The sequence below is a fragment of the Sus scrofa genome, chromosome 1 (genome assembly GCF_054392235.1).
Source record: "Sus scrofa isolate SSC_HxYL_T2T_F1_AM1 chromosome 1, Sscrofa_HxYL_maternal_Yorkshire_Landrace_v2.0, whole genome shotgun sequence".
Taxonomy (NCBI): Eukaryota; Metazoa; Chordata; class Mammalia; order Artiodactyla; family Suidae; genus Sus; species Sus scrofa.
The window spans coordinates 41,481,577-41,506,954 of NC_139383.1; the positions used below are offsets into that span (position 1 = coordinate 41,481,577).

General features: G+C 35.3%; 1 protein-coding gene and 1 long non-coding RNA gene across 26 annotated transcripts in view; one reads left to right on the forward strand and one right to left on the reverse strand.

The window, feature by feature from the left end:
* LOC106506546 (uncharacterized) overlaps window positions 1–25,378 on the reverse strand; it is a 1,093,182-nt gene that overhangs the window by 212,317 nt on the left and 855,487 nt on the right. The gene's annotated exons all lie outside the window — the stretch shown is intronic.
* The window catches only part of LOC106507559 (uncharacterized), a 295,098-nt gene continuing 287,882 nt past the window's right edge, over window positions 18,163–25,378 (forward strand). For all 23 annotated transcript variants that reach the window (XR_014839943.1, XR_002343114.2, XR_014839948.1 and 20 more), the window contains exon 1: window positions 18,163–18,224. The gene's annotated coding sequence lies outside the window, so the exon portion shown is untranslated. The remainder of the gene's footprint in view (window positions 18,225–25,378) is intronic.

Below are 25,378 nucleotides of genomic sequence, written 5' to 3' on the forward strand. Positions count from 1 at the left end.
ATATTACATTTTTTATTACAGTCAAGAAAACTAATGACAGAAGGGTATTAAGAACATGTCTAAAGAGAACATGGCAGGTCAATGACAGAATGAGGTCACACACCCAAGATTCTTGATTCCTAGTTCCACACAAACACAGTAGTTAATATGCCCTAAACACAGTTTACAACTATTGTTATTTTATCTATAATATAAAAGTGTAGGGAGTTCCTGTTGCGGCTCAGTGGGTTAAGAACTCGACTAGTATCCTTGTGGATACATATTCCATCCTTGGCCTTGCTCAGTGGGCTTAGGATCCAGCATTGCTGCAAGCTGTGGTGTAGGTTGCAGATACAGCTCAGATTTGACCCTTTGCCCGGGAACTTCCATATGCCATAGGTGCAGCTCAAATAAGAAAAAAAAAAATGTAGAAAATTAAAGAAGTAAAAGCACAGAAAATCTCCCAAAAGGCAGGCAGAAAATAGTGTTTGGTCTACCTTCCTGTTTCTTGTTCAATTGTGTCACTTACTATGTGGCATTCAACCAGAGCCAACCTGCCCAATGTATCCCATTATAAATTCTTTCATTTTGTTTATTGAAAGAATGAGATGAAAATATATAAGTAAATAGTTTAGAACAAGGCCTGGCATAGAATAATTACTCAAAGAGCCATTATTACTATTTTAATGAGTATAGTCTTCTAGCCTCTACACTTTCACCAGTTGCAGGTCTGCGAATATAAATAGGAAACTTTAAATCAAAACAATGATTTTCTTCCAAAATCTGTGGCAAAGTTTATTAAGATTAAAAGACAGAAGTCTGCAGTTTTAGAATTGCTGATAAGCTTTACTGACCGTAGATCATCTAGGATAAAAACTACGGCGTGGCCAGCCCCTAACCTTAACAAGTCTTTTTCAGTTAAATATTCACTTTTCCATTTGTAATTTTGCTGGGTCAGCTGTATCATTTATTTTTTAATCCTTTACTTAAAAATATAGGGGGTTTATTTAATTTTATGCCATGTAGATAGAAATAATATGAAAAAAATGAGATTATAGCTGCTTTTAACATTCTGCTATTCTTGATCTTTTTAAAAAAACGTCATTTTTTGGAAAGGCGATAGCTTTATCTAAATTTTACCCGTTCGATGTTTGTGTGCCCATAAGGTTTTCTTTATTAAATTGTTGAACCAACAATTTCCATCCATATCCTTCCATGATTACTTGTTACTAAGAAAAGTAACAAATGACTTGGATTGCCTTTGTTCTCCTTCTGTTCCCTTTTGGTACCTCCATCGGCAGGGACTTTACCATCCTCTTGCCTTTGACATGAACCCTATGGATCACCTGCTTAGCACAGACCATCTCCTCTGTCCCTTTCAGGTTCTGAGAGTCTCTGCTTCCTGTTCTTCTAATAAAGTCATTGTTCTTCATTGATAAAAAGGCTTTACCCTGCCAGGGCTTTATTTTGAAGATGCCTCCAGGAGCACTGTGGAAGGTCAGTGATGTAGACAGTCCTTGACAAGTGAATCTTTTAAGTTCCTTTCTGTCACAGTCTGTACAGCTGCACAATTCCCATCTATTCCATTATTTTCTAATGTCATCTCTAGCCTCATACAGAACTGTGGGACTATCAGTAATGTGTTGTTATCTTTTTGCCTTTGGTATTCTTTTAGATTAACCTATAAGGTATGCATATTGATCTTAGTAAATTAGTAAGTAATCACAGGTCTTATTTCTCTCTGATCTTCTAACTTTCTTAAAGCGAGCATAGTTTTATATTTGCGCAAAGATTCATGCCTGCTGTGTATTTCCCAACCCTCTAAGTATATCCCTCTTGATCATTCAAGCTTAAATATGATTTCTTGTGGGAAACTCTTTCCTGTTTTTATAGTCTAGCCTATAGAACTTTGAGCATTTTGCAGTTCTTGTTCCTATAAGACCTAACATGCCTGTCATAATTATATATTAATTTACTTGCTTTAATGATTGGACTTTGAGGGGTATTTTGTTTCCATTTCTTGAATAGGGTTTGGTTCAGATTAAATACTTAACCAATGTTTAATAATGGAATAATTGCTTTAAGGGAAATATTAAAGGCTTCATTTTTATTTGGATATTTATTTCAGTGGTTAAATTTTTTCCCCTAAGAAACAAATAAAACTATTTACACAGGGACCTGGAGTGATCATACCCAAGTTTTAAAGATAACTACAGTTATGATTGGAGATGAGAGGAGAATTTATATCTTATGAGGAAACATCAGAAAGTCTACATGAATGGCAATCTGAATACTTGAATGTCAGTCTTCACTTTGTGTTTAAGTTGCTAAGTCAACTCTTTAGAAGCAGAGGTTAACCAGAGAATGTATATTAAAGTTCTTGTATAAATTAAAATACTTTTGATTGTGAATAACAGAAAACCTAAATCGAACTGACAAATCACAAAGGGAAATTTTTGTTGACATAAGTGAGGGCTTAGGTAAGGGGTTATTCAGAGTCTTCCAATGTCAGGAGGGACAATTTTGTCCAGATACCCTACCTCTAACTTTCAGCGTGATGGTTCTCATCAAAGTGTTAGGGTGGTTCCCAGCAGCACCCTGGGTTATCTGCTTCCTTGTTCACATGTCTTCCCTAATCATCAACAAATTATTATGTCTCACTTTGATTAGTCCACTTTGTGTCATGTGTCAGCTATCAACCCCTGAAACAATCATTATAGATTGAGACACATGAATAAATTTTACTATACCTATGTACATATAAATATTTATTATAATTGATTGGCTTGTATCATCAAGGACCTCACTAGGATCTGGGTGTATGTATATAGAGATATTAGAGTCAAGTTAAAATAATTTTTTAAAAAAGGACTTTTAAGAGATTAAAAAGGGATTGATGGGAGGAGGGATGGGACGTATACTTTAAATTGCTTTCAATTTGGCATAGATTACCCAGGCCACGAGAACTTCACAAAGACTTGAATTTATCAGTTTATTATACATAGTTCTAGAATATATTCGATTCTGAAAAAAATTCATTATAAGGAACAGAACTATACACAATATTGTGCTCGAGGAATCCTAGGGGTGCCTCTGTTTTGCTAAGATGAGACTATAAACTTTCATTCAGTCAATGTGTAGATTAAAAGGACAAGTTGAAAACAGACATCTCCAAAATTATTGCTATATTATTAATAAGAGGAAAAATATTCCATAGCCTACATATTAAATATAGGTAATTCAAAAATAATCATAAATTCAGAAAGAGTATCTATTTTCTCTATTCTCCCGCAGTCCCATCTATGATATTAGTTCTATTTTTATTGATGTGCCTGGTATGCAGAGTCAGTTACAAATAACAAATTCCAGATCAGAAGATTTGGATTTGACTCTGTTTTGCCTAGTCATAATTTTGACATAATTGTGGCAGTGCTATCAATTGGCGGAAAAAAATAGATGTTGAATAAAGGGTTGAGGTACATGAGATTTCTTGAAACTTTGAATCCTACAGTTAAGACATAGCTCTATATCAACAATAAATTTGGAATGAAAGTTCAGGTTGGAGTGTAGCAGGGGAAATAGAATCCTCACTGGCTATAGTACAGATTAAAAGCCCTAGTCTTTGTACAAGAAGTCTTGCCACTTCTAAGATATAGAACTTTAAAAGGTAAGTTCTTGAATACTTTTAGTGCTTATATTCAAATCAACTACTGAAGAGCCTTGATGTACTTCTGTCTTTGGAAATGAGGTCTAGGCTAGAGGTGGATATGGCGGTGCATCACTCAAACTTACTTTCAGTGACTTGTTTTCAAGGACTTATTTCTCCAGCTTCTGTAAGGCCTGCTGTTTATTATTTCCCCAAGCTTCTCTAAGGCCTATTGGTCAAGAGCTTTTAACTGCCAGCCCCTTTAGGAATTACCTCAGCTTCAGTGCGTTTCATGGCTCAGCATTCTCATTCAATGATCAAATGAGGTGGTAGCATCAAGGCTGAATATTTTAACCCATTGCAACACTCATGGGCCATTTCATCTCTGGAACTCACCTTGGGGTTGACTGAAGCCATAGAGCTTGCATTTCAGCTGAGCTTTTCCCTCTACTTCATTCTCCTTCTACCTTCCACCCATACCCCTTTTGACAGGTACTAACACCCAGGGATTTTTTCCTAATAGCATTCTGAACATTAAGCTGAATGTCTAATCCTTTAGCTGGCAATGAGAACCTCATCACTGGTGGTAGGTAAAGTACAGATATCTCCGAACACAGGTGACAGTTGAATTATAACACTTTCATTGGTATTAAGTAGAACGATATTCCAATGGAAGAGATTATATTAGCTGGTGAGATTATTATCAGATTTTTGAAAAGTATGGGGAAAATAGGAAAATGGAATTGGAAGACTATTACTGAGCTGGATTTTCCATTAAAAATCTCTGGAAATTGTCCTTAGGGCATACAACAAATGAAGAAACATTCATTCCAAGAAAATCTACTTAAACTCACTATGGAGAGTGAAAGTACATAGCATTTGAGCCACGATTGCTCCCTCTCTCCATTTCTCAGTTCCACATGACATAAGCACCATTTTAGGCAGATGCAGCCAAGATCACAGGACTCTCTCTCCCTTCAGCTCCCAGTTGAGGTTTTCAGTATTTCTTAGGGAAAGTTGGGCTGTCCCCATTTCTGTGTTTCAGAATCTCTATTCTGTGCAAGAATGGCTGAGAGGTCTAGGCCCCTCTTTGTTTTCCCAGTCCCCATTTGTAGGGTAGAAGCTCAACTCCAGGCTCAAAAAGACAACACCGGGGTCCCAATTACCCTTGTCCAAGCTGTCTCATAGAGTGGAGGTTCTGTGCCAGGAGAGGCAAGCCAAGAAATCCAGTGGCTGCTGCTCTTGCAGAGTAGACATTGGAGAGATGTAGCCACAATCCAACAAATTCTGATAGCTGTCAGAAGCTAAAAGAAGCAAGGATCGGATTCTCCCCTATAGCCTCCTGAACAAGTATAGCTTAATGACATGTTGATTTCAACCCAATAAAACTAATTTAGAACTTCTGGCTTCCGGAATGTGGGAGGATACATTTCTGTTATTAAGCCACTGAGTTGGTAGTATTTTGTTATAGAAACCACAGGAAATTGATACAATCAATAGTTTGCAAAGGAATTTTTATTAGTCATTAAAAAACTTCCTGAGGGAGTGGAATGGACTGGGAGTTTGGGGTTAATAGATGCAAACTATTACACTTAGAATGAATAGACAATAAGATCCTACTCTGTAGCACAGGGAACTTATCCAATTGCTTGGGATAGACCATGATGGAAAATAATATTAAAAATGTGTATATATATGACTGAGTCACTTTGGCATACATCAGAAATTGACCCAGCATTGTAAATCAACTATACTGTAATAAAAAATAATAATAAAAATAAAAACTTTCCATTGACCCAGATGATTTCAATGATAGATTTTATCAAAATATTTTTCAAAGAATCAATAAGATTTCTTCACAGACTTTTTCCAAGAAGAAATGCAAACATTTCCCAGCTAATTCTATGAGACCAGTACCTCCCAGGACTGAACTCACACAAAGACATTACAAGGAAACTAGAGGTTAATTAACCTTTGGAATATAGATAGGAAAAAAAACTGTAACAAAATACTAGCAAATGGAATTTTTTTCTCCTATACAGCACAGTGACCAGTTACACATACATGTAAACATTCTATTTTTGCACATTATCATGCTCCATCATAAGTGACTACACATAGCTCACTTGCATGTCTGGATTTGGGTCTTGTCGTTGTCTAATTCTTTCATTTTCTCAAGGAGGCCTGTAACGTCACCTAAATGGCTAAATTATATTTTGCTGGCTTTTTGACATCTCTATGTATCTTAACACCAAGGCTTAAAACTTAATTTGATCGAATGCTGAATTATTTTTTCATGATTTCTCTGTATGATTGATCACACCTTTGTTATAGATATTAAAATGAGAGAAATTTATTCAGAAATCTCTCATGGAATTTTTAGTTATTCACTGACACACGTTAGCTAAAACACTATGCATTTCACAAATGAAGAAACTGAAACTTAATTAGATACAAGCTTTTTTTTTCCCCCTCAAAACAATACTCCTTGTATTTAATGGACAGGATTCACTCTGGATCTTCTGCCGTTTTCACTACTGTTCCTGACATGGGAATGGGACATTCTGAAAGCTAAGTTTATAACTTGAACTTTGGTTGGTGTGATGGTTAATCTTATGCGTCAACTCGACTGGCCCACAGGGTGCCCAGGAATTTGGAAAAAAATTCTAGGCGTTTCTGTGAGGGTGTTTTGGGGGTGAGATTAATGTACAAAATGGTAGACTGAATAAAGCAGATTGCCCTCCGTAGTGTGGGTGAGCCTCAGCCAATCAGCTGAAGGCTTGACAAAAAGAAAAGCTTGACCCTTCCTCAGAGTTCCCCTTTCTGATAGTCTTTAGACTGGGATATTGGTTCTTCCTGGTTTTACAGCAGTATGACAGCCTTTGGGATGTTGGTGCTGTTTCTGTAGATTTAGGACTTGCCAGACTACATAACACATGAGGCAATATAAAGAGTAAATCTTTCTTCTTTCTCATATATATTGGTCCTTCTATTGGTTCTGTTTATGTGGGGAACCCTGACTAATATAGTTTGTATGTAGCTTGTGCTTATTCTTTATTGAAACTCAGACTCATTTCTTATAGTGTATATAATGGTGCATGGAAGCCGAGACTCTCCTAGAAAAACTTAGTTAACAAGTACTACAATATGGGTAACATTTAACTAAAATTTGGCACAATGTTTCTATAATAAAATAAATTATGAATTTGGATTCCACAAACATTTTTATCCCCCTTTTCAGTGCAGGAGTGATAACACAACATTTTCCCAATTTTCACTTATTTGTTCATTTGTCCATTTATCAAACAGCTTCTGAGTATGTGCACTATGAAGAGCTCGGTTGTATGGCTGTCTCATCTCTGCCAGACCATCTATTGATTCTCTTATTGTTCCTTCAGTAAAACCTTGCTCATAGTTAACAGAGATACTGCTGAGAGAAGGATGTTTTCAGTTTATAGAGTACAGCAGAGTTGTTTTTTTTTTTTTTTTCCAGTTCAGATAAAGGCATATGAAACTTCAGGGACTGATAAACACTGGTGGGGGCGGGAGGAAAGGTGTTTTCTACTTTGGAGAGAAAAAAATGTCACAGCAAAAAGAGAAAGGAAACCACTAAAACCTAGTTGAAATGATGTTTGGTGTGTAGAATTACATAAATGAAGGAATAAATTAGAGACTTTATACTGGGTAAATTATTTAAAAAGATATTTATATTAGGAAAAACATTTAGAATAATGTAGGCACTCAATCTGGAGTTTTGCTAAGATTACAGGTAAATATGAACCAAACAGAAATGGGACAGCAAAATCAGGTTACAGATAAGATACTGAAAAGGTTATTTTTTCAGAAATACAAATTACTGAATTACCAGTTCTAGCAGTTTTAAAAAGCATGTCGAGGAAAAAGCTACACTTTCTTCTAGGTCAAGTATTGCTTCTATTACTTTCTTTTTGCAGAGGAAAGTAATCTCTAGGATTAGAGAAGTTGTGCATAAATTTTAGATTGTTATTGTCCTAAAACTACTCCCCCTTAAAGAAAGATTCTACCTAACTTAGAAAATCTATTTTTAAATTATTTACTATTTAAAAATTACCTTCATCACTATATTTCTTTGTTTTTAATACAAAATTAGAGATAGGTAAGGAATTAGTGATATGCTTGTAATTCTAGCTAATAATCAATAACAGCAATAGAGAATGTTCTTAATTCCTTTAAAAGTGCAAAGTAGATAGCAGCAGACCTAATAATTCACTTTTATCTTTCAGTTAAAATCTGAATTTTCAAAGTTTTAGATGAATTCTTTAAGCAATAATTCATTATTAATTAATGTGGTTAGAGCAGTATTATCTTTTATGCTTCTTAGTAGTCATCATGCATATTCCTTTTGAATGTAAGCTATAATTACCATTCAAAGGTAATCTGTCATTAATACAGCTACATTTTTATTATAAGAAGTATTCAGAAAAAAGACAAAAATTATTTTCCTTTTTACCCCTGCCCCCAGGGAGAAATATATCTGATATTTTAGCTGTCTTTCTAGTGATCTTTGGAGACTTAAGACTGTTCATACACTTCAACTCAGGCACATACTGAAGTTCTGGGTCATCATATATTTTAGAAATTCTTACATTTCTTCCCACTAAACAACAACAACAAAAATCTTTTAATGTATCCCCTCAAGTTACTCATATAGAATACATAAAATGACAGATGACACTTGTCCCATCAATTCAATCGATCTCTTTAAAAATGTCTAACTCATTTAGTTCACCAGTTCACATAAGGGACTTTCAGAAGGTGTTGAATCATATCCTTTTGGCTACAAACTTAGTCTTGAATTTGAAACATTTCATTTCACACACTTCTAACTGAAAAAATAAACTGTAAGAAACTTTTCCAAATAAATTATTTCTGGGTTAGTTAATGTACTTTTCAAATATACAATTCTGTGAAATAATGCTATAATATCTGTTTTAGTTCATTCAAAAAATATACACATGTGCCTTTTAAGTATTTCTTTTTAAAAATTATAGTTGATTTACTTTGTTGGGCCAATTTCTGCTGTATAGCAAAGTGACTCAGTCAGACATATAGATAGATTCTTTATAGTATTTTCCATCATGGTCAATCCCAGGAGACTGGGTATAGTTCCTTGTGCTATAGAGTAGGACCTCATTGCTTATCCATTCTAAATGTAATAGTTTGCTTCTATTAACCTCAAACTCCCAGTCCATCCCACTACCTCATCCCTCCCACTTGGCAACCACAAGACTGTTCTATGTCTGTTTCTGTTTTGTAAGTAGTTTCATTTGTGCCATATTTTAGATTCCACATATACATGTTGCTGCAAATGGCATTATTTCATTCTTTATGGCTGAATAGTATTCCATTGCATATATGTACAAAATCTTCTTAATTCATTCATCTGTCGATGGACATTTAGGTTGTTTCCTTGTCTTGGCTATTGTGCATAGTGATGCTATGAAGATATGGGTGCATGTATATTTTGAATTATAGTTTCATTCAGATATATTCCTAGGAGTTGGATTGCTGTATCATAGGTAGCTCTATACTTAGGAGTTGGATTGCTGTATCATAGGTAGCTCTATACTTAATTTTCTGAGGAACCTCCATACTGTTTTCCACAGTGGTTATACCAATTTACATTCCCACCAACAGTGTAGGAGAGTTCCCTTTTCCCTACACCCTCTCCAGCTTTGGCTATTTGTAGACTTGTTAATGATGGCAATTCTGATCAGTGTGAGGTGGTATCTCACTGTAGTTTTGATTTGCATTCCTCTAGTAATTAGTGATGTTGAGCATCTTTTCATGTGCCTATTGGCTATCCATATGTCTTCTTTGAAGAAATGTCTATTTAGGGATTTTGACCATTTTGCTATTGGGTTATTTGTTTTTTGTTGTCGTGGCGTTGCATGAGGTCTTTGTATATTTTGGAGATTAAGCAAGATTGTCAGTTGCATCATCTGCAAATATTTTCTCTCAGTCTGTAGGTTGTCTTTTTTTTATGGTTTTCTTTGCTGTGCAAGAGCTTGTAACTTTGATTAGTCACCATTTGTTCATTTTTGTTTTTATTTGTATTGCCTTGGGCAACTGACCTATGAAAACATTTTTATTGTTTATGTCAGAGAATGTTTTGCTTATGTTCTCTTATAGTAGTTTTATGGTGTCACATCTTATGATTAAGCCTTTAAGCCATTTTGAGATTATTTTTATGCATAGTTTGAGGGTATGTTCTAGTTTCACTGATTTGCATGCAGCTGCCCAGTTTTCCCAGCACTACTTGCTGAAGAAACTTTTTCACATTTTACATTTTTGCCTCCTTTGTCAAAGATTAATTGACCACAGGTGTCTAGGTTTACTTCTGGGCTCTCTATTCTGTTCTATTGATCCATTTGTCTGTTTTTGTACCAGTACCACACTCTGTTGATGACTGTAGCTTTGTAATATTGTCTGAAGTCTGCGGTTATGCCTCCTGTGTTTGTCCCCCCGCCCCCCAGGATTGCATTGACAATTTTGGATCTTTTATAGTTCCATATAAGTTTTGGGATTTTTTGTTCTAGTTCAGTGAAAAATGTCATAGGTAATTTGATAGGGATAGAATTAAATCTGTAGATTGTTTTGGGTCATGTGGCCATTTTAACATTAATTTTTCTAATCTAGGTGCACAGGATATCTTTCCATTTATTTAAATCCTCTTTGATTTCCTTTATTAATATAAATTTAAAAATTTATAAGTCTTGGAATTCCCGTCATGGTGCAGTGGAAATGAATCTGACTAGGAACCGTGAGGCTGTGGGTTTGATCCCTGGCCTCACTCAGTGGGTTAAGGATCTGGTGTTGCTGTGAGCTGTGGTGTAGGTCACAGATGCGGCTCAGATCCCCCTGTTGCTGTGGCTGTGGCGTAGGCCAATGGTCACAGCTCTGATTAGACCCCTAGCCTGGGAATCTCCATGTGCCACAGGTGCGGCCCTAAAAGGACAAAGACAAAAAAAAAAAGGAGTATGAGTCTTTCATCTCCCTGGTCAGGTTTATTCCTAGGTGTTTATTTTTTTGTGGGTGATTTTGAAAGGTATTGTTTTCTCTATATATATTTTTAATATTTCACTGTTAGTATACAGTGTTACTTTGCTGAATTTGTTTATCAGATTGAGTAGCTTTTATGAGGAGTCCTTAGGGTTTTCTAAGTATAGTATCATGTCATCTGCATATAGTGACAATCTTTCCCCTTTTCTTCCTATTTGGATACCTTGTATTTATTTGTATTTTTTTTTTTTGTCTGATTTCCCTGACTAGCAATACTATGTTGAGTGAAACTGGTGAGAGTGGGCATATTTGTCTTATTCCAGATTTTATGGGGAGGGATTTCATTTTTTCTCTATTGAGTATTATACTGGCTGTGAGTTTGCCATAATGGCTTTTATTATGTTAAGATATGTTCCCTCTGTACCCACTCTGGTTGTCAAATGCTTTTTCTGCATCTATTGAGATGGCCATGTAATTTTCGACTTTTCTTTTGATAATGTGGTATATTGCATTGATTTATGTATGTTGAAACATATTTTTGCACTTGGGATTAATCCCACTTGGTCATGGCCTGTGATCTTTTTGATGTTTTGTTGGATTCAATTGGCTAAAATTTTGTTGAGAATTTTTGTGTCCATATTCATCAAAGATAGTAGCCTATAGTTTTTCTTTTTTTTTTGGTAATTTCTTTGTCTGGCTTTAATATCAGGCTGATGATGGTGGCTTCATCAAATGTCTTTGGGTTTTCCTTCTTCAATCTTTTGCAAGACTTTAAGAAGGATTGGTATAAATTCTTTGTATGTTTGGTAGAATTTGCCTGTGAAGCCATCTGGACATGGATTTTTGTTTATAGGGAGTTTTTTTTTAATTGCATATTCACTTTAATTTCTAGTAATAGGTTTGTTCAAATTATCTATCTCTTCTTGACTCATTTTTGGTGGGTTGTATGTCTCTAGAAAGTTGTCCATTTCTTTTAGGTTATCAAATTTGTTGACATATAATTGTTCATATTAGTTTCTTTTTTAATATCTGTAGTATTTATTAAGATTTTCCCTTTTCATTTCTTTTTTTGTTTATTTGGGTTCTCTTTTCTTCTGGGTGAGGTTTGTCAGTTTTGTTTTAGGTTTTAGGCTGTTGATTTGAGATTTTTCTTGATTTTTTGGAAGGCCTGTATCACTGTGAACTTTCATCCAAGAACTGTTTTTGTGGCATCCCATAGATTTTGTATGCTTGTTTTTTCAATGCCGTTTGCCTCGATATATTTTTTAATTTCCTTTTTGGTTTCCTCATTGAACCATTGGTTTTTTAGTAGCATGTCATTTAGTCTCCATATAGTCAGTTTTTTTTCCTCATTTGTTTTCCTGTGTTTGATTTCTAGTTTCATGCTATCATGGTCAGAGAATATGTTTGAAATAATTTCTGTACTCTTAAATTTGTTGAGGTTAATTTTGTGCCCCAGTATGTGATCAGTTCTAGAGAATATTCTATGTGCACTTGAAAAGAATGTGTATTCTGTTTTTTTTTTTTTTTTGGATGTAATGTCATGAAAATACCAAGTTTAACTATTCTATTGTGTCATTTGGGATCTCTGTTCCCTTGATGATATTTTATCTAGAAGAACTGTCCATTGATGTGAATGGTATGTTACAGTCTCCTACTAATATTGTATTCCTATCAATTTCTTCTTTTATTTTTAATTTTAACTAATTTAACTTTACCCCAGTACAATTTTTTTTAAACTGTACAGCATGGGGACCAAGTTATACTTACATGTACACATTATTTTTTCTCACACTATCATGCTCCATGATAAGTGTCTAGACATAGTTCCCAGTGCTACACAGCAGAATCTCATTACTAATCCATTCTAAAGGCAAGAGTCTGCATCTATTAACTCCAAGCTTCCAATCCACCCCACTCCCTCCCCCCCACCTTGGCAACCCACAAGTCTATTCTCCAAGTCCATGAATTTCTTTTCTGTGGAAAGATTCATTTGCACCATATATTAGATTCCAGATAGAAGTGATATCATATGGTATTTATCTTTCTCTTTCTGACTTACTTCACTCAGTATGAGAGTCTCTAGTTCCATCCATGTTGCTGCAAATGGCATTATTTTGTTCTTTTTTATGGATGAGTAGTATTCCATTGTGTATATATACCACATCTTCCTAACCCAGTCATTTGTTGATGAATCCCTTGTCTGTCGATTCACTTGCTAAGATTTTCTCCCCTTCTGTGGGTTGTCTTTTTGTGTTGTTTAGGGTTTCCTTTGCTGTGCAGAAACTTTTCAGTTTGAGTAGATCCCATTTGTTTATTTTTCTTTTTATTGTCAGTACTCGGAGAGGTGGATCTGAGAAGATGTTGCTGTTGTTTATGTCAGAGAGTGTTTGGCCTATGTTTTCCTCTAGGAGTTTGATAGTGTTTGGTCTTATATCTAGGTCTTTAATCCATTTGGAGTTTCTTTTTGTGTATGGTGTTAGGGAGTGTTCTAATTTCCTTCTTTTCCATGTGGCTGTCCAGTTTTCCCAGCACCACTTATTGAACAAGCTGTCCTTTCTCCATTGTATATCCTTGGGGGGTGTGTGCAATTTTAAAAGGAATTGTATTTTGTATTCCTTTCCTAATATTTCATTGTTAATATACAGAAATGTGATTAACTTCTAAATGTTAATTTTATATCCCCCTACTTTGCTGAATTTGTTGATCAGTTTGAGTAGTTTTTGGGTTAAGTTCTTAGGGTTTTCTATATATAGTATCATGTCATCTGCATACAGTGACAGTTTTACCTCTTCTCTTCCTATTATGTTTCTTTTGTTTGTCTGATTGCTGTGGCTAAGACTTCCAATATTATGTTGAATAACAGTGGTGAGAGCGGACATCCTTGTCTTGTTCCAGATTTTAGTGGGAAGGCATTTAGTTTTTCTCCATTGAGTATTATGTTTGCTGTGGCTTTGATTATATTAAGGAGTGTTCCCTTTTTACCCACTTTGATTATGTTAAGGAGTGTTCCCTTTTTACCCACTTTGGTAAGAGTTTTGATCATGAATGGATGTTGGACTTGTCAAATACTTTTTCTGCCTCTATTGAAATGATCATGTGGTTTTTGACTTTTCTTTTGTTAATGTGGTGTATGACGTTTATTGATTTGCGTATTTTGAACCATCCTTGTGAAACTGAACATTACTTTCACGAAAACTGAAAAGTATTCAAGCATAAAATAAATGGAAACCATCCAACCCAAAAAAGAAAAGAAGAAAAGGGAAACATAGAATCAACTGGTAAACAAGGTTTAAAGTGGCAATAAATGCATATCTATCAATAATCACCTTAAATGTCAATGGACTGAATGCTCAAATCAAAAGACACAGAGTGGCAGATTGGATAAAAAAGCAAAAACCTTCAATCTGCTGTATACAAGAAAATCACCTTAGATCAAAGGACACATATAGATTGAAAGTGAGGGCATGGGAAAAGATATTTCATGCCAAAGAATATGACAGGAAAGGAGGAGTTGCAATACTCATATCAGACAAAATAGACTTTAAAATGAAGACCATAAAGAAATACAAAGAAAGACACTATTTAATGGTTAAAGGATCCAATCAAGAAGAGGATATTATAATCATCAATATATATGCCCCTAATATAGGATCACCCAGATACCTCCAAAAAATACTAACAGACATAAAAGGAGAAATTGATGGGATTACAATAATAATAGGAGACTTTAAAATCCCACTCACATCAATGGACAGATCCCTAAGACAGAAAATCAATCAGGCAAAAGAGATCCTAAAGAGTACAATAGAAAAGTTAGACTTCATTGACATTCTCAGGACATTACATGCAAAAAAATCAGATATACATTCTTCTCAAGTGCACATGGAACATTCTCAAGAATTGATCACATCCTGGGCACAAAGCTAACCTCAGCAAATTTAAGAGTATAGAAATTATTTCAAGTATCTTCTCTTATCACAGTGGCATGAAACTAGAAATTAACTACAGGAAAAGAAATGAGAAAAAAACCTGACTACATGGAGACTAAACATCATGCTACTAATAAAACCAATGGGTCAATGAGAAAATCAAGAAGGAAGTTAAAAAATACCTCGAGACAAATGATAATGACACAACCACTCGAAATCTATGGGATGCTGCAGAAGCAGTGCTCAGAGGGAAATTCATAGTGATACAGGCCTTCCTCAAAAAAGAAGAAAAATCTCAAATTGACAACTTAACCCACCACCTAAATGAATTAGAAAAACAAGAACAAACAAATCCTAAAGTCAGCAGAAGGATGGAAATCATAAAGGTCAAAGAAGAAATCAATAAAATAGAGATTAAAAAAGAATAGAAAAAAATCAATAAAACCAAGAGCTTGTTCTTTGAAAGGTAGACAAAATTGACAAACCTCTGGCAACACTCACCAAGGAGAAGAGAGAAAAGACCCAAATAAAATAAGAAATAAAAAAGAAGATACAACAGATACTACAGAAATACAAAAACCATGAGAGAATACTATGAACAATTGTATGCCAACAAATTTGACAACCTGGAAGAAATGGACAACTTTCTAGAATCTTACAGCCTGCCAAAAGTGAATCAGGAAGAAATAGATCAATTGAAGAAACTGATTACTAGAAATGAAATTGAATATGTCATAAAAACACTCCCTACAAATAAAACTCCAGGACCTGATCACTTCACAGGTGAATTCTGCCAAACATACAAGAAGGAACTTATACCCATCCTCCTTAAACTTTTTCAAAAGGTTGAAGAAGAAAGAACACTCCCCAAATCATTCTATGATGCCACCATTACCCTAATTCTAAAACCCGACAAAGATACCACTAAAAAAGAATAGTATAGGCCAATATCTTTGATGAATATAGATCCAAAAATTCTCAACAAAATTTTAGCCAACCAAATCAACAATATATAAAAAAGATCATACACCAATTTATTCTTTTATGTCTGTTAGTATTTACTGTATATGTTTGGGTGCTCCTATCTTAGCGCCATATATATTGTGGAAAGTAATATCCTTTTCTGAATTGATCTTTTTATCATTAAATAGTCCTTCTTTGTCATTCTTTATGGCCTTTGCTTTAAAGTCCATTTTGCCTGATATGAACATTGTGATTCCCACTTTCTTATCATTTACATTCACATGGACTATCTTTTTCCATCCCCCTACTTTTTCTCTATGTCTTAAGGTAGGTCTCTTGTAGGCAGCATGTTGTAGGCTCTTGTTTTTTTTTTTATCCAGTCTGCCACTCTGTGTCTTTTCATTGGAGCATTCTGTCCATTTACATTTAAGGTAATTATTGTTAAATATGTATTTATTGCCATTTTAAACCTGTTTTCCAGTTGGTTCTATGCTTCTCTTTGTTCCTTTCTTGTTTTGGTTGGATGATTTATTTATCTTTAACTTTTGCCATTTTTATAATAATACGTCTTGGTGTAGGTCTGTTTGAATTCATCATGTTGGAAGCTCTCTGTGCTTCCTGTGCCTGGATATAGGTTTCCTTTTTTAGCTCTGGGAAACATTCAGCCATCATTTCTTTAAATACATTTTTCAATTCCCCTTTCTTTTTCTTCTCCTTCTGAGATCCCTATTATGCATAGATTGCCATGCTTTAAATTATCTCATAGGTCTCTTATTTCATTTTTTTTCAATTTGGCTTTATATCTGTTGTCCTGAGTGGATGATTTCCATTTTTTCTATCTTCCAAGTCACTTATCCATTCCTCTGCATTATTCATTTTGCTATGCATTGCCTTTAGCTCAGCTTTCATCTTGGCAAATGGATTTTCTAATTTTCTTGGATCCTCCTCATAGTTTCTATTTCCTTTTTTCAGGAATCTGCATTGTTGTCAATAGCCATTCTTAAATCTTTCAGTATTTTCATTACTTCCTTTTTGAACTCAGTGTCTGTTAGATTGCAGAGGTCTGTTTCATTGTTTGCCTCTTCAGGGGAATTGTCCTGTTTTTTTATTTGGGAATAGTTCCTGTGCTTCTTCATTTTGCTTATATTTTTCTTACTCTGTGAGTTTAGGGGAAACAGTTATCTACTCTAGTGTTGGAGATATTTACATGTGGGAGCATCCCTGGGTAACTTGTGTGGATTTACTATTTGAGGGGCATGAGGGCTGCATTCTGTTTGGATGCCTGCTGTTTGATTCTTCAGTGTTTGAAAGCTGTTATCTCCTTGATAGTGTTTGTGCAGGTTCATGGCCTATACATGCTTCCAGGGATGTGGGAGCAATTGGTGGTACCTGCAGGCAGCACCTGGTCACGAGGCCCTTGTCCGTGGCACTGACCCATGGGGACATATAGGCCGAGGGTGGTACCTGGTTGCAGGACCCTTTGCAGAAGTGGTGATGATGGGCTGCATGTTCCCAGGGAGCCACCTGGTTGACAGGTGGCACCCATTTGCAGGACCCTCTGAAGTGGTGTTAGTCCCTGGTGTGGTGGGGGCAGTAGGCAGTTGCAGGCCATGCCTATGGAATCTGAGATGGCTGTAGCTGCTTCCACCCAACGCTGTGGCACACACAAGAGTTGCCCTAATGTCTGAGAGCCTTTGTGTGTGCAGAGTAAGTTTTGTGGTTGTTCTGCTGCCCCCTCCTCCTGCATTCCCCAACAATCATACCCTGCTTCTCTGGCAGGCCCAGGCCTCCTCTCATACTCCTCTGGCTGTGACACACAACTCCTTAGCCCCCTCAGGCTGTTTCCATGCACCCAATCCTAGTCCTCTCCCCAGCACTGACCTCCAGAAAAGTCATAGTTCCCCCCGCCCATATTCTTGAATGTCTCTGTGCAGCTATTTGCTTTGCTTTCCTAAGACAAGGCTACCATGCTTTTCTCTGTTCCTGCTGATCTCCCTGCCAGTCACATGGCCTCCAAGGGTGTGGATGCCTTTCCTCTTTCACAGCTCCTTTTTAGGAGTGCTGGTCTTGTTCTGATTCCTTTTTCTCTCTTCCCTCCCCCTGCATCTTTTTTTTCACCCTTCTATTCTACCCAAGTATGGAGAGGTTTTTTTGCCCTTTTTGGAAGAAGTCTGAGGACTTCTGCCAGCATTCAGTATATGCTCTGTGAGAATCATTCTACACGTAATTTTTTTTTTTTATATATTTGTGGGAGGTCAGCTCCATGTCCCTCTCCTCTGCCATCTTGATTCTAGCCGTACATGTACATTTTCAACACATACTTTTTTTGTAACCATAAAGAGAGATAAACCAGTTCTTCTTATGCCTGTCTCTAACATGTGTGTGGCCATGGCTGGGAGGGCTCTCCAGTGCATTTTTAGTTAGTTAAGGTCACTTGGAATTTTATCCATGGTTAGAGGAGTCCAAAGTACTGAAATGTTTTTGAATTCTCAGGGCCTTATGTTCTCTAAATATGTTAGGCATTAACCTAATTCAGCTTAGCTTTAACCACTTCTTCAAACTAATTTATTTACATAAAGCACTTTTTTCTCTAACATTACTGAAAATACAGAAATGCCTGTGAAGCATAAGTTTGTGTGCTGCTCAACCAATTTTTGAGAAAGGTAATTATGTTCTTAAAAGCCCTTTGATTGACCCAGCCAGCTCCCAGCTTTTCCTGCCTTTCCCTCATCTTCCCTCTTATTTGTCCTGTCTTCTTCCATTTCCTCACTCCCTACACAATTTAGAACTATATGAAAATGGAAGATTCATTTACTAAAACAGTTGAGAGGAGGCTTGAAGAGTCAGGAACAAAAATATTTAAACTTAATGGGGATAAAGATAAGATAGTTGAGTAACAAACTCTTATTAGAGTGTTAGAAGAATTAGAGGGATATTTGCTTCTCTAATAATCTTAGAATGGTAGACTAAATTATACCTGGAATTAAGTCTTATTAAAATATTTTGTTCTGTTTAGAGGATAGCTTTGAGTCTGAGCTTTTCTAATATTTTAAACAGATATATCTTCCCTTTCTAAGTTGTACAGTTATTTCTATGAGTAGCAACTGGGAAATTGGGTAAAATTTGAAATTTAAAGAATGAGATAAAGTATAAGCAACCCACCCTTTGTAATTTAAGTCATGGGACTCTCTTTTGCTAGCTGTATCATTTAAGGCATATTTCTTAACCCCTCTGTCCTTCAGTTTCCTCACATTTGAAATATGGATAATGGTACAATATGATAATATTGTGGTACAAAATAAATAGGATCATATATGGAAGCCTCTAAAATAAAGTCTGGAAAATAATTGGAGGTCAGTTACCCACTTTCCTTTTATGAAGATACTGCTTATTTAAATGTCATTATCTAATTTTAACTGTGTTTAGTATGTAAACTGGGAAGATACCAGAAATAAGGTTTACAAAGCGACACTGATGATTTTCAAATACTTGCAATTTTTGTAGTCTATAGAAAATGACAAGATGTATATAAGGATGTTTCAGTGATTGGTTTCCTTCTCTATTTGAAAATAAATTGAATATTCTTACTGTTTAGCCTTATAGTTCAAAGTATATGTCCAGCTAAAATTCAGTACATATTACTTAGTCCTAATCTAATGAAATAAAAGATATCTGAAAATTTTCATGTAACCTATGAGAAGTTTAAAGGGGTCATTTACAGAAAGCATTTATTTTTACAAAATAATGGAAGGCCTAAAGAAAAGCCCAGCAGTGAGATAGAGGGTATGAGTGTTTTAAAACATGTTTCTTTCCCTCAGAAGCTGTGATTTGCTAGTCTGGCTGTTTATGAAAAACCCAATGTGTGTTCTTTGACCTCTGTATAATTTATTTAAACTCAAACTCAAACTCAATAACTTTAAAGCGGTTATCATCACAATGCTTCAAACAATGGTCAGCGAACTGTGAAGACACACTGCACTGTCTCATTAAACCAAAAAACCCCAACAGTCTGGAAGCACAATCTAGCTGCCTAACAATTAGATATGGTATCTTACAAAAATATGTGCAGCATAGCCATGACCTTTGTGCTAATTAAATCTCCCTGGCAGCCAGCTCTTCTTCCATACACATCTCCTTAAATAGTCTTGAATGTCAAATCACTTATTATTTACAAAGGCAAGACTGTCAAATACCTACTAGTATGCTATTTCCTTTCCAGAAGATCTGGCTGTCTTCCACAGCAGGCTTTGTGTTCTCAACAGCTTTGAGTCTTTAAGGAAGATGTCAGAGTCAGGTAGAAGACCAGCTATGGGAATTGCAAAGGAGTACGGAGTCAGAGAATGGAAAAGAGGGAGCATGCCTAGGAGTGACAGGTGTGGCCACACAGGCATGTGAGCCGAAACAGAGATGTAATGAGGATGTGGTAGTGTAGGCTAGGAAAAAGATGGGATTTGAGTGCTTAGCAATGGTTCATGCCAGTTCTAAGATTAGTCTTTGCTTCTACACTTAGTAGATATTTATTGAACATGTAACCATGCAGGCACTCTGCTAGTTGCTGTGAACACAGGGTTAAGCAAGACAGATGTGGTCACTGCCCTAAAGATTACTGTGAATGGCATCTGAGAGCAGGAGTCAAGAGAATGTTGGTTCAAGTACAGCACGGTAAATATGGACATCCAATAATTGATAGTGACTTCCTACAGTGGGGATACCAGCAATGAGCATGAATAATAGACAGGGAACTCAGTAGCAGGATATCTGTTATATTAGAGAATTCGCTGTATTTATATTAGTCTGTGTTGTCTCTGATGTTATACTTCTCTTTCTCTTTTTAAAAATTCGTTGTGATTCCTTATGTGTCTTCCTACCAGACAGTGAATAAAATCGGTTGAATAAGTGAATGAGCTAAGGTTCAAGTAGGATCTTAACAAAATGACCCCAGTAATGAGCTAGTGGAAAAGTCCTATAGCTTCCTTGCCTTGGGCAGAAGGGGTTTTGGGGCGGGGGGACGATCATCCTGCCCTAAGAACTTGTCACTCAACAGCCATTGGAGGTAGCAGCCGTGCTGTTAATAAGTAAATACGACGGCTGTTTTTCAGAGAGAAGCAAGGTAAGGACATAATTCTCTTGGGCTTTACATATTTTTTTCCCCTTCTTTTTGAGCACTAGGCTCAAAAAATTAGGTTTGAGGGGCTGAAAACAGAAAGTCAGATGAAGGTAAATAAATGTCAAGGTTATTCAGATGGACCTTGTGCTGTCCTTTCTGCATGACTGCTAAAAAGTGTCAATCTAGGAGACTTTGGAGTCTTCCAATTACAAATCAGGTCTAATCTAAACACAGAGTTAAAAAAAGAAAGAAAGGAAAAAGCAAGGAGCCTTTCCAGTTCCATGGGATCTGGCCTTTGGAGCAGCTTCCTGAGAAGTATCATTTGAGGCTCTGATATCAAACCAGCAGTTTCATAAATGGCTGAGATTGTAGGTTAAATAAAAGAGTTGAATTTCTGATGAGTTTCACACCAGGGGACTGTCCCTATCACTCTTAGCAGTTTCAAAAATAGCAACACACACATGTTCTTCCTATCTGAGAGGTACCAAAGTGCAGACTGGCTGACCTGAAGTGTGCACCAGCAACAGCTGGAAATGGAAGAAATCATGTGCACATCTAACCTAGATTTAAAACCATTAATTTTTCTTTCAATCTGCTTTCATAATGCACCATTATCTGGTACAAGGAAGAAAATACCTTCAAATGATTCCCTTGTTTTATCATTTAATATATATTAGAACATTTATCACATACTAATGCCATGCATGATCTGAAGAGGGCTCGAGTTTAATGGGAATAGCAGGGACTTTGTATATATATGTATAAAACTTTTAGTATAGCACCTGGTTCATTTGGGAACTAAATCAATGTTGTAATTATTATTGAAGACAATAGGGAATTTTGAATCGGCCCAACCTGATACTGAGTTTTGTCTCTCTTACAGAGTGGTAACCTTAAATACATAGTCTCTTTTTTCAGGATACTTGGTTTCTTGCCTTTGTTTTCGCATATTAAATATAAAACAAAAAGTTTGAAAGTAAAAACAAACAAACATGTAAACCAAGAAAATACAAAGTAAGGTAAAGTTTTGTGGCTAAGTTATTTTTTTAGCTAAAATGGCTAATAAAGACAATAATGAGTTAGAAAAGAATCAGTGAAAAAAGAAAAGATTCAACCCATTTGGAAGCTATGACAATTGTAAACATCAGTGTATCTAATAAAATACCTTGAGCATAAATAAAGCAGAAAGGAATAGAATTGCAGGAAGAAATCGATAAATGTACCACCATAGTGGGAGAGTTCAACAACTCTCTCTCACTTATTAGGAGATAAAATGGCAAAAAATTTAGTTAAGATACCAAAGACTTGAATTTTATAACCAAGAAACCCAAGTTTATGTTTGATTTTATAATACAATAATGCTTACAATGGAAAAATTAATTTATGGTACACTTTTGTGCATGAGAGATGTACTATAAATGATTACATTGGGGCAATAGGCATTACTTGAATTCACTTAAGCCAGTTGGTCCTATCATACCCCTACTTATATAGAACATAATATGTAACAGTTACAGAACAAACATTAACAAAATGACCATTTGCTTGTCTACAAATCAAGCATCAACATATTTTAAATAACATAGGTATAACATTAGATCATGTTTTCTGAACATAGCACAATTTGTTTAGAAATCAATGATAAAATATAAATTTGCCCCTGCCCTCATGTTTGGACATTAACACACATACATTTCTAAACTATTTATACGTTAAAAAAAAACAATTGAATCATTTTAAGGTATTTTCTTCCCTGAGTCAGATAAGTGGTGCATTATGAAAGCAGATTGAAGGACAAATTAATGGTTTTAAATCTAGGTTAGATGTGCACATGATTTCTTTCATTTCCAGTTGTTGTTTATGAGCATCTCAGGAACTCATGATGAAATGTAAAAATAATTCTAACCAAATAATAAGGAAGATAGAACATATCAAAATATGTGGACAGAACAATATTGGTATCGTAAAGAAAAAAATCTAAAGCAGCAAAATTAGAAAGGAAATGGCTAAAACTTAATGAACTAGGAATCTAAATTAAGAAGTTAAAGATAAAACAGTTAAATCCAGAGAAAGGAGAAAAAAGGAGACAATAAAGGTAAGAACTGAAATTAATGAAATAGGAAACAATTAAAATAATATGAAAAAGCCAAAATTTTCTTTCATAGAAAAATTTAAAAATAGACAAATTTTATGATAAAAGAAGACACAAACAAAAAATTAGGAATGAAAAAAGGAACAGAAATGTAGACATAGAAGAGATTAGAACATATTAAAGGACTATTACGATAAATTTTATGTCCAAAAGTTTGAAAGCTTAACAAAATTATATAATATATATTATGCAATATATACTAATTATATACAATGTGCATATACATTAAATTATATACTGTACATAAATTTAAACCTACATATATATGAAATACTTTAAAAGTAACAAAACACTACACAAACATTGGCTTAAAAATTAAGCATTAAGTGATAATCTAGGAACAAAACTGAATCACAAAATCTCCCCTAGTCCAGTACTCAAAACAGTGGGAAGAAATGTGTAAAGCCAACATATTATTTAGGATTATGTTTAACTCTGTGATTAAAAAAAAGCCCCAATAATAATAGATTTTTACAATGTACTTTTTATTTTTCCCATGTAAGAGAATTCTGGTGGGTTCATGAAATTGCCAGTGACACAGGCTTATTCCAGCATTTGACTCCTTCATCCCTAAAATGTGACTCTTGTTCTCAGATTTTAAATTGGTGACTATAGAGTTCCATTCATCACCTCCTTGTATTAGACCAGCAGCAGGATGAAGAGGTGAGAAAATAGCTAAGAGAACTATTCTATCTTTTAAGTAAGTTTAGTAAAAAGTACCAGAAAAATAATTCTTCTTACATTATTTTAACCAAAAATTAGTGACGTGCCTACACTTAGCTATAGCAGATGCTGGCACCTGTGATTCTCTTCTGAGAAGCTATGAAGACGATAATAGAGCAAATGTTCTACTACTAAGGAAGAAATGAAGAAGATATAATCAAGGTGGACAACCACCATTATCTGGCATAACCAGCAATGAATACCCTAGAAGCATTCAAATATGCAAAGTGATTCAACCTTATAAAATACATTTTGAAAAGCAACTGTTTCTCTCTGGTATGATTCAGTTTAACCCTCATCCCTGTCTCTGTTTCTCAAATGCCATAAAAAGAAAAGAGAATGAATTGAAAACATTCTAAAAATACTTAGAGAAGCAGATTGAGAGGATAATTAGGCATCCCAGAGAAAATCTGAGGAAAGCTCCTTAACAGAAACGTGTCTATGCTATTGGCAATGTATAAGGCTCTCAGCAGAGGCAGGAAGAACCACCAGGGGTCACTGTATTCCAGGAGAATGGTCAAAAATCCAAGTGGATCCTTCTACCAGAGTAATATAATTTGAGCTTAGTGAAATGAATTCTGCTGAAGACACTTAGTAAAATCTCAAAAAAGAGAGCAGTGACCTGGCTGTTCAAAACAGTCTGCACTCAAACAGTACAGTTTTTTTGTCTCTAATTGCCCAAAGATTTAAAATACCACAAGAATATATAATAGCAAAATTCTAGTTCTCAAACTGTAGCTCAAGAGAGTGTCAACCAGCTATAAGGTAAAGTATGACCAGTGTCAAGGAAAATTCACCCTCATTACAAGGGAAAAAATTTTTTGACTAAGTTGCTAATATTATGCATGAAAAAGAAGAAAATAATATTCTTACAATTAAACAAACTTTCCAGAAAAAAAAAAGAAAGAAAAGGAAAAGGCAACAAAAATCTCAGAGAGTGAACAAATATTACCCAATGAGAGGGGGAAAAATGCTTTTTTTTTTTCCTACAGAAGTTATAAAACTTATTTTAGTAAATAATTAATTGATGTAATAATATATCATAATGAGTTGATTATAGAACTAAGATATATACTATATATAAATGCAATAGACTATATATTATTCACAATTGAGTTCTGAATTCAGAGGAAAAGTGTGGTATAATGAGAATAAATGAAGATGAAAGAGGCAATTTTACACAAGTTAAAAGCCAAATAATTGTTAGAAAATCCAAAAAACTGAGATACTATAATAGAAATATAATTTAATAATTTTTCTAAAATAAATGGAGAACTGGATTTGAAAATCAAAGGAACTTGTGTTATTCTGGGATCTCTTGGTATAGCATAATCAACATTAAGACTTAAGTTCAGGAGTTCCCTGTGGAGCAGTGGGTTAAGGATCTGGTGGTGTCACTGCAGCAGCTTGGGTTGCTACTGTGGTGTGGGTTCAGTCCCTCGCCTGGGAATTTCCGCATATCATGGGTGTAGCCAAAAACAAAACAAAACAAAAAAAAACTCATGTAAGTCCATTTACTAAGAACTCTAGGAATCTAGGCATCTAGGTTGAATAAAACAAATTACTTAATAATGAGGTGAACGAAGAGCAATTCAGTCACTGCCAAAAGACAGTTGAGTACTTTCTACATTGAGGGAATGAGAGAAGTTTCTTGTTCAATTATAGATACCAGACCATTCAACATATGAGAGAATATAGCATCCATGATCTCTCTTCTCTCTCTCTTTTTTTTCCTTTTGACCTCCCAGCGGTATATGGAGCTCCCAGGCCAGGAATCCCATCTGAGCTGCAGTTGTGATCTATGCCACAGCTGAGGCGGCGCCAGATCTTTAACC